This window comes from Schistocerca cancellata, chromosome 5, assembly GCF_023864275.1.
Source record: "Schistocerca cancellata isolate TAMUIC-IGC-003103 chromosome 5, iqSchCanc2.1, whole genome shotgun sequence".
NCBI lineage: Eukaryota > Metazoa > Arthropoda > Insecta > Orthoptera > Acrididae > Schistocerca > Schistocerca cancellata.
In genome coordinates, this window is record NC_064630.1 from 637,136,839 (window position 1) to 637,150,493 (window position 13,655).

Genomic DNA, 13,655 nt, shown 5'->3' on the forward strand with positions numbered 1-13,655 from the left:
TATTTCAAGTGATAGTAGAGATAAACTTTATCAAGGATAAAATATAACTATTGATCATAGTACCTCAAATATAAAATCTTCTCATCGATTCTGTAGCGCCACTGTCCATATGTAGCTGAGTTTCACAGTTTTTTTCTTTTCTGTTAAAATTATCCTCATGTTTATATATTTCGATGCTTCCCTATATAGCCGTGGATAATAGTTCGTCACAGTACATAAAACTTCAATTTTCGAAAATTTCACTACGTGATCACCCGACTGAAGAGTATGTTCCGGTATGGCTAACTTGTCTGTTTTCCCTATTCGGCAAAGATTTTTATGTTCCTTCAACCATGTATACACACTTCTCTTTGTAGGCTTAGTTCCAATGTAGACCCTACCACATGTACACGGAATCTTGTATACACCACTGACAGACAGAGGGGGACGTTTATTCTTAACGGAACGAAGTTGGTCTGAAAATCGGTCGAACGTTATGTTTCCTTAAAATCTTGCCGATTTGACCCGTTACTTTTTGGATGAAGGATAGAGAAACCGTGTTCTTCCATCACCGTGTCCTATCGTTTTCCTTAGGTCTCCTGTTATTCGGTCGCAAAACTCTATTTATTTCCTTGTGAGGAACGGTATCAAAAGCCTTCTGGAAATCTAGGAATATGGAATCGATCTGAAATCCCTTGCCGACAGCACTCATTACTTCATGGGAATAAAGAGCTAGCTGTGTTGCACAGAACGATATTTTCTGAATCCGTGTTTGTTATGTATCAATAAGTAATTTTCTTCAAGGTGATTTATAATGTTCGAGTACAGTATATGCTCCAAAATCCTACTGCAAACTGAGGTCAGTGATATGGGTCTGTAATTCAATGGGTTACTCCTATTTCCTTTCTTGAGTATGGGTGTGACCTATGCTGCTTTCCAGTCTTTAGGAACAGTCCTTTCTTCAATTGAGCGGTTGTATATGATTGCTAAGAAAGGCGCTATTGTGTCTGCATACTCTGAAAGGAACCTGATTGGTGTACCATCTGGACCGAAAGACTTGCCTTTCTTAAGTGATTTGAGTTGTTTCGCAACACCTTAGATATCTACTTTTATGTCACGCATGCTAACAGCTGTTCTGGTTTCAAATTCTGCGATATTTACTTCGTTTTCTTTCGTGAAGGAATTACGGAAAACTGTATTTAGGAACTCCGCTGCAGCGACACCATCATCGGTAACATTTCCATCGCTATCGCGCAGTGACGGTGTTGACTGTTTCTTGCCACTGGTGTACTTTACATACGACCAGAATCTCTTTGGGTTTTCTACCATATTTTGAGACAATGTTTCATTGTGGAAACTATTAAAAGAATCTCGCACTGACGTCCATACTAAATTTCGAGCTTACGTGAAACTTAGCCAGTCTGGGGGATTTTGCGTTCTTCTGAATTTGGCATACCTTTTTCGTTGCTTCTGCAACAGTTTTCTGACGTGTTTTGTGTACCATGGTGGATCAGTCACGTCTCTTATTAACTTATGCGGCATGAATCTATATATTCCTGTCGATACTGTATCTTTGAATTTGACCCAGTCTACACTTACATAATTAGCTTGGAATGAATAGAGACTCTCTCTCTCTTGGGAAGGCATCAAGCGAATTTTTATCTGTTGCTTTAAAAAGATATATTTTGCTTTTATTTTTATTGGTTTTGGTTGATATGATTTTGGGCATCGCTACCATGACCTTGTGTTCACTAATCCCTGTATCCGTCATAACGCTCTCTATTAGATCAGGACTATTTGTGGCTAAGAGGTCAGGTGTGTTTTCGCAACCATTTACAATTAGTGTGGGCTCATGAACTAATTGTTCGAAGTAATTCTCAGAGAAAGCATTTTGTACAATTTCGGAAGATGTTTTCTGTCTGTCACCGGCTTTGAACATGTATTTTCGCCAACAAATCGAGAGTAGATTGAAGCCTTCACCAGTTATAGCTGTATGAATGGGGTACTTGTTTGTAATGAGTTCAAGGTTTCTTTGAACCGTACAAATATTATATCATCTGAGGCGCGGGGACGGTAGAAGGACCCAATTATTAATTTGGTTCGGCTGTTGAGTATAGCCTCTACCCATAGCAATTCACAGGAACTATTTCATATTCACTGCCAGACAAACTACTACCAACAAATACAAACACACCACCACCTACTTTATTTAATCTATCCTTTCTGAACACGGTTTGCGCCTCTGTAAAAATTTCGGCAGAATTTATCTCCGGCTTTAGCCAGCTTTCTGTTCCTATAAATATTTCAGCTTCAGTGCTTTCTATCTACAGGGTGTTTCAAAAATGACCGGTATATTTGAAACGGCAATAAAAACTAAACGAGCAGCGATAGAAATACACCGTTTGTTGCAATATGCTTGGGACAACAGCACATTTTCAGGCAGACAAACTTTCGAAATTACAGTAGTTACAATTTTCAACAACAGATGGCGCTGCGGTCTGGGAAACTCTATAGTACGATATTTTCCACATATCCACCATGCGTAGCAATAATATGGCGTAGTCTCTGAATGAAATTACCCGAAACCTTTGACAACGTGTCTGGCGGAATGGCTTTACATGCAGATGAGATGTACTGCTTCAGCTGTTCAATTGTTTCTGGATTCTGGCGGTACACCTGGTCTTTCAAGTGTCCCCACAGAAAGAAGTCACAGGGGTTCATGTCTGGCGAATAGGGAGGCCAATCCACGCCGCCTCCTGTATGTTTCGGATAGCCCAAAGCTATCACACGATCATCGAAATATTCATTCAGGAAATTAAAGACGTCGGCCGTGCGATGTGGCCGGGCACCATCTTGCATAAACCACGAGGTGTTCGCAGTGTCGTCTAAAGCAGTTTGTACCGCCACAAATTCACGAAGAATGTCCAGATAGCGTGATGCAGTAATCGTTTCGGATCTGAAAAATGGGCCAATGATTCCTTTGGAAGAAATGGCGGCCCAGACCAGTACTTTTTGAGGATGCAGGGACGATGGGACTGCAACATGGGGCTTTTCGGTTCCCCATATGCGCCAGTTCTGTTTATTGACGAAGCCGTCCAGGTAAAAATAAGCTTCGTCAGTAAACCGAATGCTGCCAACATGCATATCGCCGTCATCAATCCTATGCACTATATCGTTAGCGAATGTCTCTCGAGCAGCAATGGTAGCGGCGCTGAGGGGTTCCCGCGTTTGAATTTTGTATGGATAGAGGTGTAAACTCTGGCGCATGAGACGATACGTGGACGTTGGCGTCATTTGGACCGCAGCTGCAACACGGCGAACGGAAACCCGAGGCCGCTGTTGGATCACCTGCTGCACTAGCTGCGCGTTGCCCTCTGTGGTTGCCGTACGCGGTCGCCCTACCTTTCCAGCACGTTCATCCGTCACGTTCCCAGTCCGTTGAAATTTTTCAAACAGATCCTTTATTGTATCGCTTTTCGGTCCTTTGGTTGCATTAAACCTCCGTTGAAAACTTCGTCTTGTTGCAACAACACTGTGTTCTAGGCGGTGGAATTCCAACACCAGAAAAATCCTCTGTTCTAAGAAATAAACCATGTTGTCTACAGCACACCTGCACGTTGTGAACAGCACACGCTTACAGCAGAAAGACGACGTACAGAATGGCGCACCCACAGACTGCGTTGTCTTCTATATCTTTCACATCACTTGCAGCGCCATCTGTTGTTGAAAATTGTAACTACTGTAATTTCGAAAGTTTGTCCGCCTGAAAATGTACTGTTGTCCCAAGCATACTGCAACAAACGGTGTATTTCTATCGCTGCTCGTTTAGTTTTTATTGCCGTTTCAAATATACCGGTCATTTTTGAAACACCCTGTACTTATCAATGTAATCAGGAAAGATCATAGAATTTAATAAAGTCATTAAAAAATTTCGATATTTCCACCATTTATTAGTAACCTGTATCCTTAACCTGGTTGCGACGTACCTGCACAACGTTGTTGACTCATTCCTAACATAATCCAGGCGTTTTTCAAGGTATTAAACGATGCTTCTGATGATTCCTCTAGTAGTAATTTCGTGTCTGTTGAGCTTATAGTCATGAACATGGCTGTCTTTCAGCTAACGGATATACATCTACATCTAAGTCTACGTGATTACTCTGCTATTCGCAATTAAGTGCCTGGCAGAGGGTTCAGTGAACCACCTTCAAGCCGTCTCACTACCGTTCCACTCTCGAATGGTACGCAAGAAAAACGAGCACTTAAATTCTTCTGTGCGAGTCCTGATTTCTCTTATTTTATCATGAAGATCATTTCTTCCTATGTAGGTGGTTACAAACAGAATGTTTCCGGAATTGGGGAAGAAAACTGGTGATTGAAATTTGATGAGAAAATCCTGTCGCAACTAAAAACGCGTTTGTTTTATGATTGCCACTCCAATTCACGTATCATGTATGAGGCATTATCTCCCCTGTTTCGCGATAATACAAAACGAGCTGCCAATCTTAGAACTTCTCCGATGTCATCCGTCGGTCCCACCTGATGCGGATCTCACACCGCACAGCTATACTCTAGACCAGGGAGGACAGGAGTGGTGTAAGCAGTCTCTTTAGTAGACCTGTTGCAACTTTTACGTGTTCTGCCAATGAATTGCAGTCTGTGGTTTGCTCTACCCACAACGTTATCTAAGTGATCGTTCCAGTTTAGGTTATTTGTAATTGTAAACCCTTAGTATTTAGTTGACTTTACAGCCATCAAGTTTTTATGGCTTATCGCGTAATCTAAATTTAGCTGGTTTCTTTTAGTACTCACGTGAATAACTTCACGCTTTACTTTATCCAGCGTCAATTGCCACTTTTCGCACCACACAGGTAACTTATCTGAATCATTTTGCAATTCGTTTTGGTCATCTGATGACATTACAAGACGGTAAATGACAGCATCATCTGCAAACAATCTAAGAGGTCTACTCAGATTGTCTCCTATGTCGTGAATATAGACCAGGCACAATAGAGAGCCTGTAACACTTCCTTGGGGAACGCCGGATATTACTTTTGTTTTACTCGATGACTTTCCGTCTATTAGTACGAACTGTGACGTTTCTGACGCGAAATCACGAATCCAGTCGCACAACTGAGGCGATATTCCATAGGCACGAAGTTTGGTTAAAAGACGTTTGTGAGGAACGGTGTCGAAAGCCTTCCGGAAATCAAAAACGTGGAATCAATTTCACATCCCCTGTCGATAGCACTCATTTCTTCTTGAGTATAAAGAGCTACTTGTGTTTCACAAGAACGATATTTTCTGAATCCGTGCTATGGGCCAATAAATCGTTTTCTTGGAGGTAATTCATAATGATAATGTTCTAACACAGTATACATATATTCCAAAACCCTACAGCAAATCTACATTAGTGACACGGATCTGCAATTCAGCGGATTGCTCCTATTTCCCCTTTTGGGTATTGGTGTGACTTGAGATACAGACAGAGACACAGAAATAACACAGAATCTTTCTGTGAGCGAGCGGTTGTATATAATTTCTAAATATAGAGCTACTGCATCAGCATACTCTGAAAAGAACCTGACTGCCTTGCCTTTATTAAGTGATTTAAGCTGCTTTACTGCACCGAGGATATATATTTCTATGTTTCCCATCTTGGCAGTTGGTCTTCACTGGAATTCAGGAATATTTCCTTCGTCTTCTTTGGTGAAGGAGTTTAGGAGAACCGTTTTTAATAACTCTGCTTTAGTGGCACTGTCATCAGTTACTTCACCGTTGTTATCGCGCAGTGAAGGTATTGATTGCGTCTTGCCACTGGTGTGCTTTATGTACGACCAGAATATCTTCGGGTTTTCTGCCAAATTCCGAGACAGAGTTTCATTGTGGAAATTATTATAAGCATCTAGCATTGAAGTACGCGCTATCTTTCGAACTTCAGCAAAACTTGGGTTCTTTTAAATTTCGCATGCTGTTTTCTTTGCTTCTGAAACAGCGATCTGACCCGTTTTGTGTACCATGGGTGATCAGTACCATCACTTATTAATTTATGTGGTACATATCTCTCAACTGTCGTCGATACTATCTCTTTGACGTCATTCCACACCTTTTCTACGCATACATGACCATAACGAAAGGAGTAGAGACTGTCGCTTAAAAAGATGTTAAGAGCATTTTTATCAGCTTTTCTAAATATATGTACTTTGCGTTGTTACTGTATTCAGTGTAGCAGCAACTGCGTTGTGGTCGCTAATCCCTGTATCCGTCATGATACTCCCTACTTGTTCATGATTGTTTGTTGCTAAGAGGTCAAGTATGCTTTCGCAACCATTTACGCTTCGAGTGGGCTCATGAACGAATTGTTCAAAATTATTTTCTGAGAAAGAAAGTTTCAACACAGAAATAACGCAGCGAACTGGTTGCAAATATATTTTAATACACTGATCCAGGTTTCGACACAACAAGGGATCTCTTCATCAGAATGAAATTTAGCAGCCCTATAAAATAATACATAGAAAAATAAGTTTGAAGGAAACATTAACAGAGACTAAAATTGCCATAAAGTAGAAAGATTACTTACGTAATGTTAGATTGCGAGAAGGCGATAGTCAAAGTTACGAGCTGACATGCTCAAGTCAAAAATTAAAAATTAAAAAAAGTTCCAGCCTTTGGTACGTATACCTTGCAATGAAAAACATCAGACTGATCGGCCCAGTGGCTTACCATGACTGCTACTAAAACAGGACACAAGTTGGACCGCCTATCGGACGGGAAAGTGACATATGCCCATTTGAGACATTATAACAGATATAATCAAACTGAACAACAGTTAATTATAAAAAAGAACAAAATTCAACATATGAGATTTGTTAATTATTTGTTAATTTTTTTAGTCGTCCTTTTTAAGGATGCCTACTCCTCTCCAACTGTTCTGCTTGCAGTGGTATTAGTTACCTCGGTATCTACACCCTAAGAGAACATCAATTCTTCTGCATCCCACTTTTTACACTTTAATTATTTCTGACAATTTTCTGCTTATTTAGTAATTAGTCTTCTGAGTGTACGATGAGGACCACTACTAATCCTCTCCTGTGTCAATCTCTTCATCTCAGAGTAGCCCTGGTTGCCTATGTTCTCAATCATTTGTTCGACTTATTTCAATTTGTGCCTTCCCCTACCGATTTTAGCCCGTACCTTTGTTCTAGTTCCGTGGAAATTATTCCGTGATGACTTAACACATGTCCTATCATCCTCGCCCTTCTTACCGCCAATATTTCCCATATGTTCCTGCTGAGTAACTCAGTTCAGAGGTTGAATGAAGTGCAGGAGAAACCATCTGCGATATGTCTATGCCTAGGAGACATTGGAGAGCTCAAACCAGACTTCAGGTTGAGTACAGTTGTACTTAATTAGGCGCATCATTTCAGCAAGTGCAAATATCCTGACCGTATTGTTGCGCAAGGAAAGGCTGATGGTGCAATCGGTCCACGCGAATTATTATAGTATAGGCTATAAATGACGGAATGGTTACGCCATTGTCTACGTAATAAGATGTATTCCTTATAAGAGGGATGAAGCCCCAGATTCGCGGTTAAAGGGAGATAGTCGCACACCCACGCGATGAAAGAGCTTACACGTTCACACGTCGAACGTCCACTATTGTTTATATTGCTTGTGAACTGGGGACCTAGAAACAACGGAGATGCTCCGTCCCCGCCGCTGCCGCAGTGGTCCACAACCCCACGACGACTAACGCAGTCCACTTCACCCCTCTGCCACCCGACACCAAATCCAGGGTTATTGTGCGTTTCGACTCCCGGTGGACACCCCCAGGGAATGTCTCACACCAGTCTAGTGTTACTCCTATGTTTGCGTGGTAGAGTAATGGTGGTGTACGCGTACGTGGAGAACTTGTTTGCGCAGCAATCGCCGACATAGCGTAGCTGAGGCGGAATAAGGGGAACCAGCCCGCATTCGCCGAGGCAGATGGAAAACCGCCTAAAATCCATCCACAGACTGGCCGGCTCACCGGACCTCGACACAAGTCCGCCGGGCGGATTCGTGCAGGGGACCAGGCGCTCCTTCCCACTCCGGAAAGCCGTGCGTTAGACCGCTCGGTTAACCGGGCGGGCCAACGTCCACTACACTCAGCAATGTTGAAACTGCTTTCAGGAAATGGGGGCTTCAGTAGATGAGCAGAGGAGAGTAGTGCATTTCCTGACAGGGAACCGAACTTCATCAAAGAATGGCAAATTGTTCGAGAGCACTGCGTGGGCCTTGCAAGATTCAAGGTGCGCACAAGCGATTCAAATAATGAAGAACCTCGTTGGCACTATCTGGATCGCGATATCGCATTACCGATACCATTGCTTATTACGAGGACGCCATCGTTATTACAGACTGACGTCACGCGTTAGTAGATAGCGTATGTATGTTCAAGCACAGCCACAGCTGGGGGCCCTCTTATCAGTGATGTCAGAATGACGTCATATGATGACGTTATTGATAAGAGTGCTGAAGTGTCCTATTGGTGACGTCATCAGATGGTGTCATGTGATAAAGGTCCTGACATGTCTTATTGGTAACGTCATCAGATGACGTCATGCGATAAGGGTCCTGACATGTCTTATCAGTGACATTGCCAGATGACGTTATGTGATAAGGGTGCTGAAGTGTCTTATTGGTGATGTCATCAGGTGACACCATGTGATAGCAGTGTTGATGTATGTTATCTGTAACGTCATTGAATGTCATCGTGTTTTTACTTGGCGTTGCAAGTTCAAACATGTTTTTTCCTGTAGCTTATGGGCTTACGTTTCAATTCCTGTTAATAGTAAAAAAATTAGTAATTTTCAGTGATGTGACGTTATAGTCCTATGGTTTGTACCATTGATAACATTCATTGTTGTTTTATTGTATGTATTCTAGCCTTGAGGCTAAGATTTTAATATTTTGATTTTGTTTTAGAGAGGGAATTGCCTTCGAACTTTCTCTGTTCCTCTCTCTAACGCGCCACACATACACACACACAATGATAAGGTAATAAAAAAGTAACTTTTTCACTTTGTTAGCGTTGTTTATTGTAGTAAAAAAGTATAGATACAATATATTTACAGATTATTTTAATCATGTTCATCATATGACTTTCTTTCATGTATTATTTTGTCCTTAAGCCATAAGTACTTGCAATGAGGATACCAGAATGTGTGCTGCTGCTATGGATCATCGTCCACTTCCCAATCATGTAGTCCTCCACCACAATAGAAGCAGATTGTAGAATCACCAGTGCCAGTATAGAAGAAACCAGCCTCTACTAACTTTTCTCAGGTACTGGTAGATATTTTGACCAATTTTTGAAAGATTCTTTACGTGCTATCCGAGAACAGTACTGAGACCATGCAGGTAGTCTGATATTTGCCAGCTTCTGTTCATTAAACATGAATTGCTTACATAAATCAATAGCTGCAGACCAAACAAAGGAACATTTTGGAGAGTGACATAAATGTCTCACTAGTGGATCTTTGCCCAGTTGCCACTCACTCTGTTCAGTTTCACAATAGATACATTTGACAGTATCATCATCATCATCATCATCATGTTGGCGATTAGGTCTGTAGAAACAAGCATTTGCTAGCCAATTTCCGTTTTGAAAGGTTTCCAACCACTCAAGAAAGGTGAGGTACATAATGAAGCTTGCTCTCTGTAGTCAGTTAGCAGACACTATGCAGCTGCTAGTTTGATGTTCATGACTTATATTTTACATGTACCAAGAATCCCTACCCAAGTATCTGGTAACTCATAAAGTTTCATAATTATTCCAGCTTCTCTCAACTCTTCTTCGATAGAAATTATTTCATTGTCATGAGATGTATTACCTGTAGCTCTTGAACCATGTAAGAAGAAAAGTCGTTCAACAAGTTCATTTGGAGTATCCCAATACATGTAATCTACAGGTAACTTGTTGTTGTATATTTTGCACTGCTTTACAACAGGGAATTTTTCCCTTCTTTTTACTGTGATACCTTTACCACTCTGAACATTAGGTTCACTTTCTGAAGTATCATCACTCAGTTGACGATGTTCTTCTAATAACTGTGCTCTAGATTCTTCGCGAATTAGTCTTATATCTGATTCCGTATACGTCTGCAGACCTTTTATAATTGTCTGGTACTTGACACTCTTATTAGCATTAACAGGTTTATAACTAGCATAATTTATCCTATGTGCATTAGTAGCTTTCAAATTTTTTCCATACGTTGAAAGATCAGCTTTTGTATATGTTTTCTTGAAGGGGCTCTTTCTAAATAGTAAATGGTACAGTCCTTTTGTTCCCTTATACGTTATACCATTAATAACTAAATCGTCCCCATCAATTATCACTTTCTCACTTCCTATCATCCACCCATTATCAGGATCATATCTCATTCCACACGCTTCATCACGTTCTCTCGTAGGAATTTTGTTTCAAACTGATGAAGCTAAAGTTTATTCAGGTAAGTCAGGTTCGGGTTTAACATCAGTACTTTGTACGTGATATCTGTTTATTTGAAACCTCTTTCCTTTTGCTGATTGATATAAGTTCTCTCAGAGGCTCAGAAACTGGTCGTAATCTTTCTTCCATTTCTACTTTCCTCTTATTTTCTTTTGCCTTAAGGGACAGAAACTTTTTCTGTATATTTTTCTAGCAGGTATAATTTGTTTTTTCAACTTCATGTTGTGACTGACAATTCGTTGAAACATCTTATATCAAGTGAGACAGTTTATGAGGTTAAGTCTCATCTGACTCAGATATCTGAAATGTTAAGGTTTTATACTAGTTCACTAGTTCATACTCAAACTCTAAATGTAAGCCATAATTTCCTAGTTGGATAGGATATGGTTTATTGAAACTGAATGTATCTCCTTCCTTCACACTTATAGGTATCTGTAATTGAAGATTGGCTTTGATTCCATTATGTTCAAATGTTATTACTTCTATGTCAGGCATTACAGAACGCAGTATCATGTGACCAGTGCATGGAAGATTATATTCATATTTTCCGTTATGTAGCAAATACCGTGTATCACTTGGATTTGTGGAAGGTATGCTATCTATTCGCAAAATGAATTTCTGTTTTGAAAATTTCTTATCTACATATGCTTTGTTTACTGGATCAGTATCTAATACTGGTTCTTGTATATGTATTAGACGTTTATTTTCTATATCAAACACTTGATCTGTTACACTGAAAATATCTAACATATTTAAAGTCGTTTGTAACATTTACCTGCGAATATCGTTGCTATTGTTTACCCGAGATGATATTTTATGATCAATTTTCTTTAGAATGTCTTCAATATATTTCTTACTAACAGCATCATGCATATGAATAGGATCAGAAACATTTTCAATGCGCAGATTTCTTACATCAAACTCTTCATCCTTTATAGCAACATGTTTCAAAAACTGATGTAAAGGATCAAAATCATGCAGAAGAGGTGTTATTTTTTATTCTAATTGGTTCCAAATACCATCTACATATTTTTTAGTAACAGCATCACTCATAGTTAATGGACCTGCAACCCCACTTAATCGCTAACTTTTGAGCTGTATTACATTAGTTCCACTATGTGAACCCAATACATTTTTGTGATTTAAATCAATTTTTTGCTCCAACTGTTTCTTAAGTTGTGGGCAAGTATCATCCACATACTTTTTGTGCTAGCATCATTATTTTCGGATGGTGTAGAAAGATTACTAATCCATTTTGAATCAAGCCTGATAGTATCAGCATGTATATCGAATGCTTTTAAAATTACATTAAGTTTGTTCCATGACACAACATTGTCAATTAACCTTGTAACAGTAGCCACAGAACTATCAACATATCTCTTACTAGATACATCATTATTATTTAATGGATATTTCAAACCAGAAACTCATTTGTTACCAAAATCTATTGCTTTAGGAGAGACGTGTAGAACACTTAGAAATGAGTTTAGTTGAGGTATCCAGTTACTAATAGAACCTAAAGACTTATCAACATATTGTTTTGTAGCAATACCGCTTACAGCTTCTGATTCAGAGAGGATGAGATGAACGATTCTTGAAGAAGCCATCATGCCAACTAAGTGTAGAAGGTATATACAAAAGTACTCATCGAAAGTTTAACGATATCGACCATTGTTTATGTTGTCATCTTTACTGATAACTAAGAAGTTATGAGGTCCACTTTCCCAAACCTGCTTACACATGCTTTGAGAATCTGCATAATCCATATCTGTATTCACATGATCATTGTACACATGTCTCAGATTACGCTCATCTTGTTTGAAGAGTATAATCAAGTTAGCATTATCTCGAATTAGTTGCTTTGGAATTCGACTATATGTTTGAGACAAATAGAAGCAATCTACATCATAATGTCGTCCCATGAAAAAGTAAGCCCTAATGTTATCCTGTTTATCACACACAACATCATCAAAAATAAAAATGGAACATAGTAAAACTTTCTCTGGTAAAATAATGTCTTCATTATTAGAAAATGTGAAAAACTGGATTCCTTCAAGACCAGATAATATATGTGAAAGGAGTTTATACTTATCTAGATGTAATGATTTTGAATATATATAAAGATTTTGAAATTATAGACCATTTTCATGGATCAGAAGATTTATAACTACATTAGTTTTTCCACAGTTTGAAGGACCACAAATAATGCAAAGAACAGAGTCCAGTAACAATTCTCCATGTTTTTTCCTCCTGTCTAAATCGTTTGCAAATGTAATATTCTTAACAGGTAGCTGAAGAGCTTGTTTCTTCAAATGCATTCTGATGAAAAGTGCTGTTGCTAACACATGTTCAATTGTATATAAGGCTCTTTCTCCCTATACATTTAATCATTCAATGGATGGACGCAGACAGAGGAAGACCAGGCGTGGTCTTATAAACAAGGCTATTAACAAACTGCCTATAGAGTTCCACTTACCTGGCTACAATTATTGTGGTACCAAACTTCAGAAGAGACTCCAGCGTGGGCATCATGAAATAAATCCCTGAGATGAAGCATGTAAAGAACATGATATAGCGTAAGAGAAATTTCCAGATAACATTTCAGATAAAATACTAGCAAAAAGAGCTTGGGAGCGTGTAACAGCCAAAAACGCAAAATTTGGAGAGAAACTGGCTGCATTAGATGTAGATGGTACAATGAAAGCGAAAGCTAAATTTGGAATGGGTGTTAAGAAGCAAGCAGGTAAAGACACAGATACATTGAATAAGGTAATTACAAAAGTAGGTAGAGCAGTAAAGGGATTAAAAAAGAATAGTAATCTTCTTAAAGCAGCTAAGTTCGCTCATAAATTGGCTCTAAACAGTGTTCAAAAGAAAGGAGTAAGTGGACTGAAAACTAAAACTCGCTTTATCTTTATTCCAAAAACCGGTGGTGCCCTACCTCTTATACAAATATTTGCCGCTTTATCAACTATTGGTAGTCTTGCAGGAGGAGCATCAGGAATAGCAAAAGCAGTAAATGATGCAAAGAATGCACGCAAATGGTTAGCAGAGATGCAACGCCATAATCAAATGACTGAAGCTATAGCACTGCAGAAAGGTAAAGGGCTTTATTTAGCACCATACAAAAAAAATGGTATGGGTCTCTATTACACAAATAATTCTAAAAAAAAAATTTCGACGA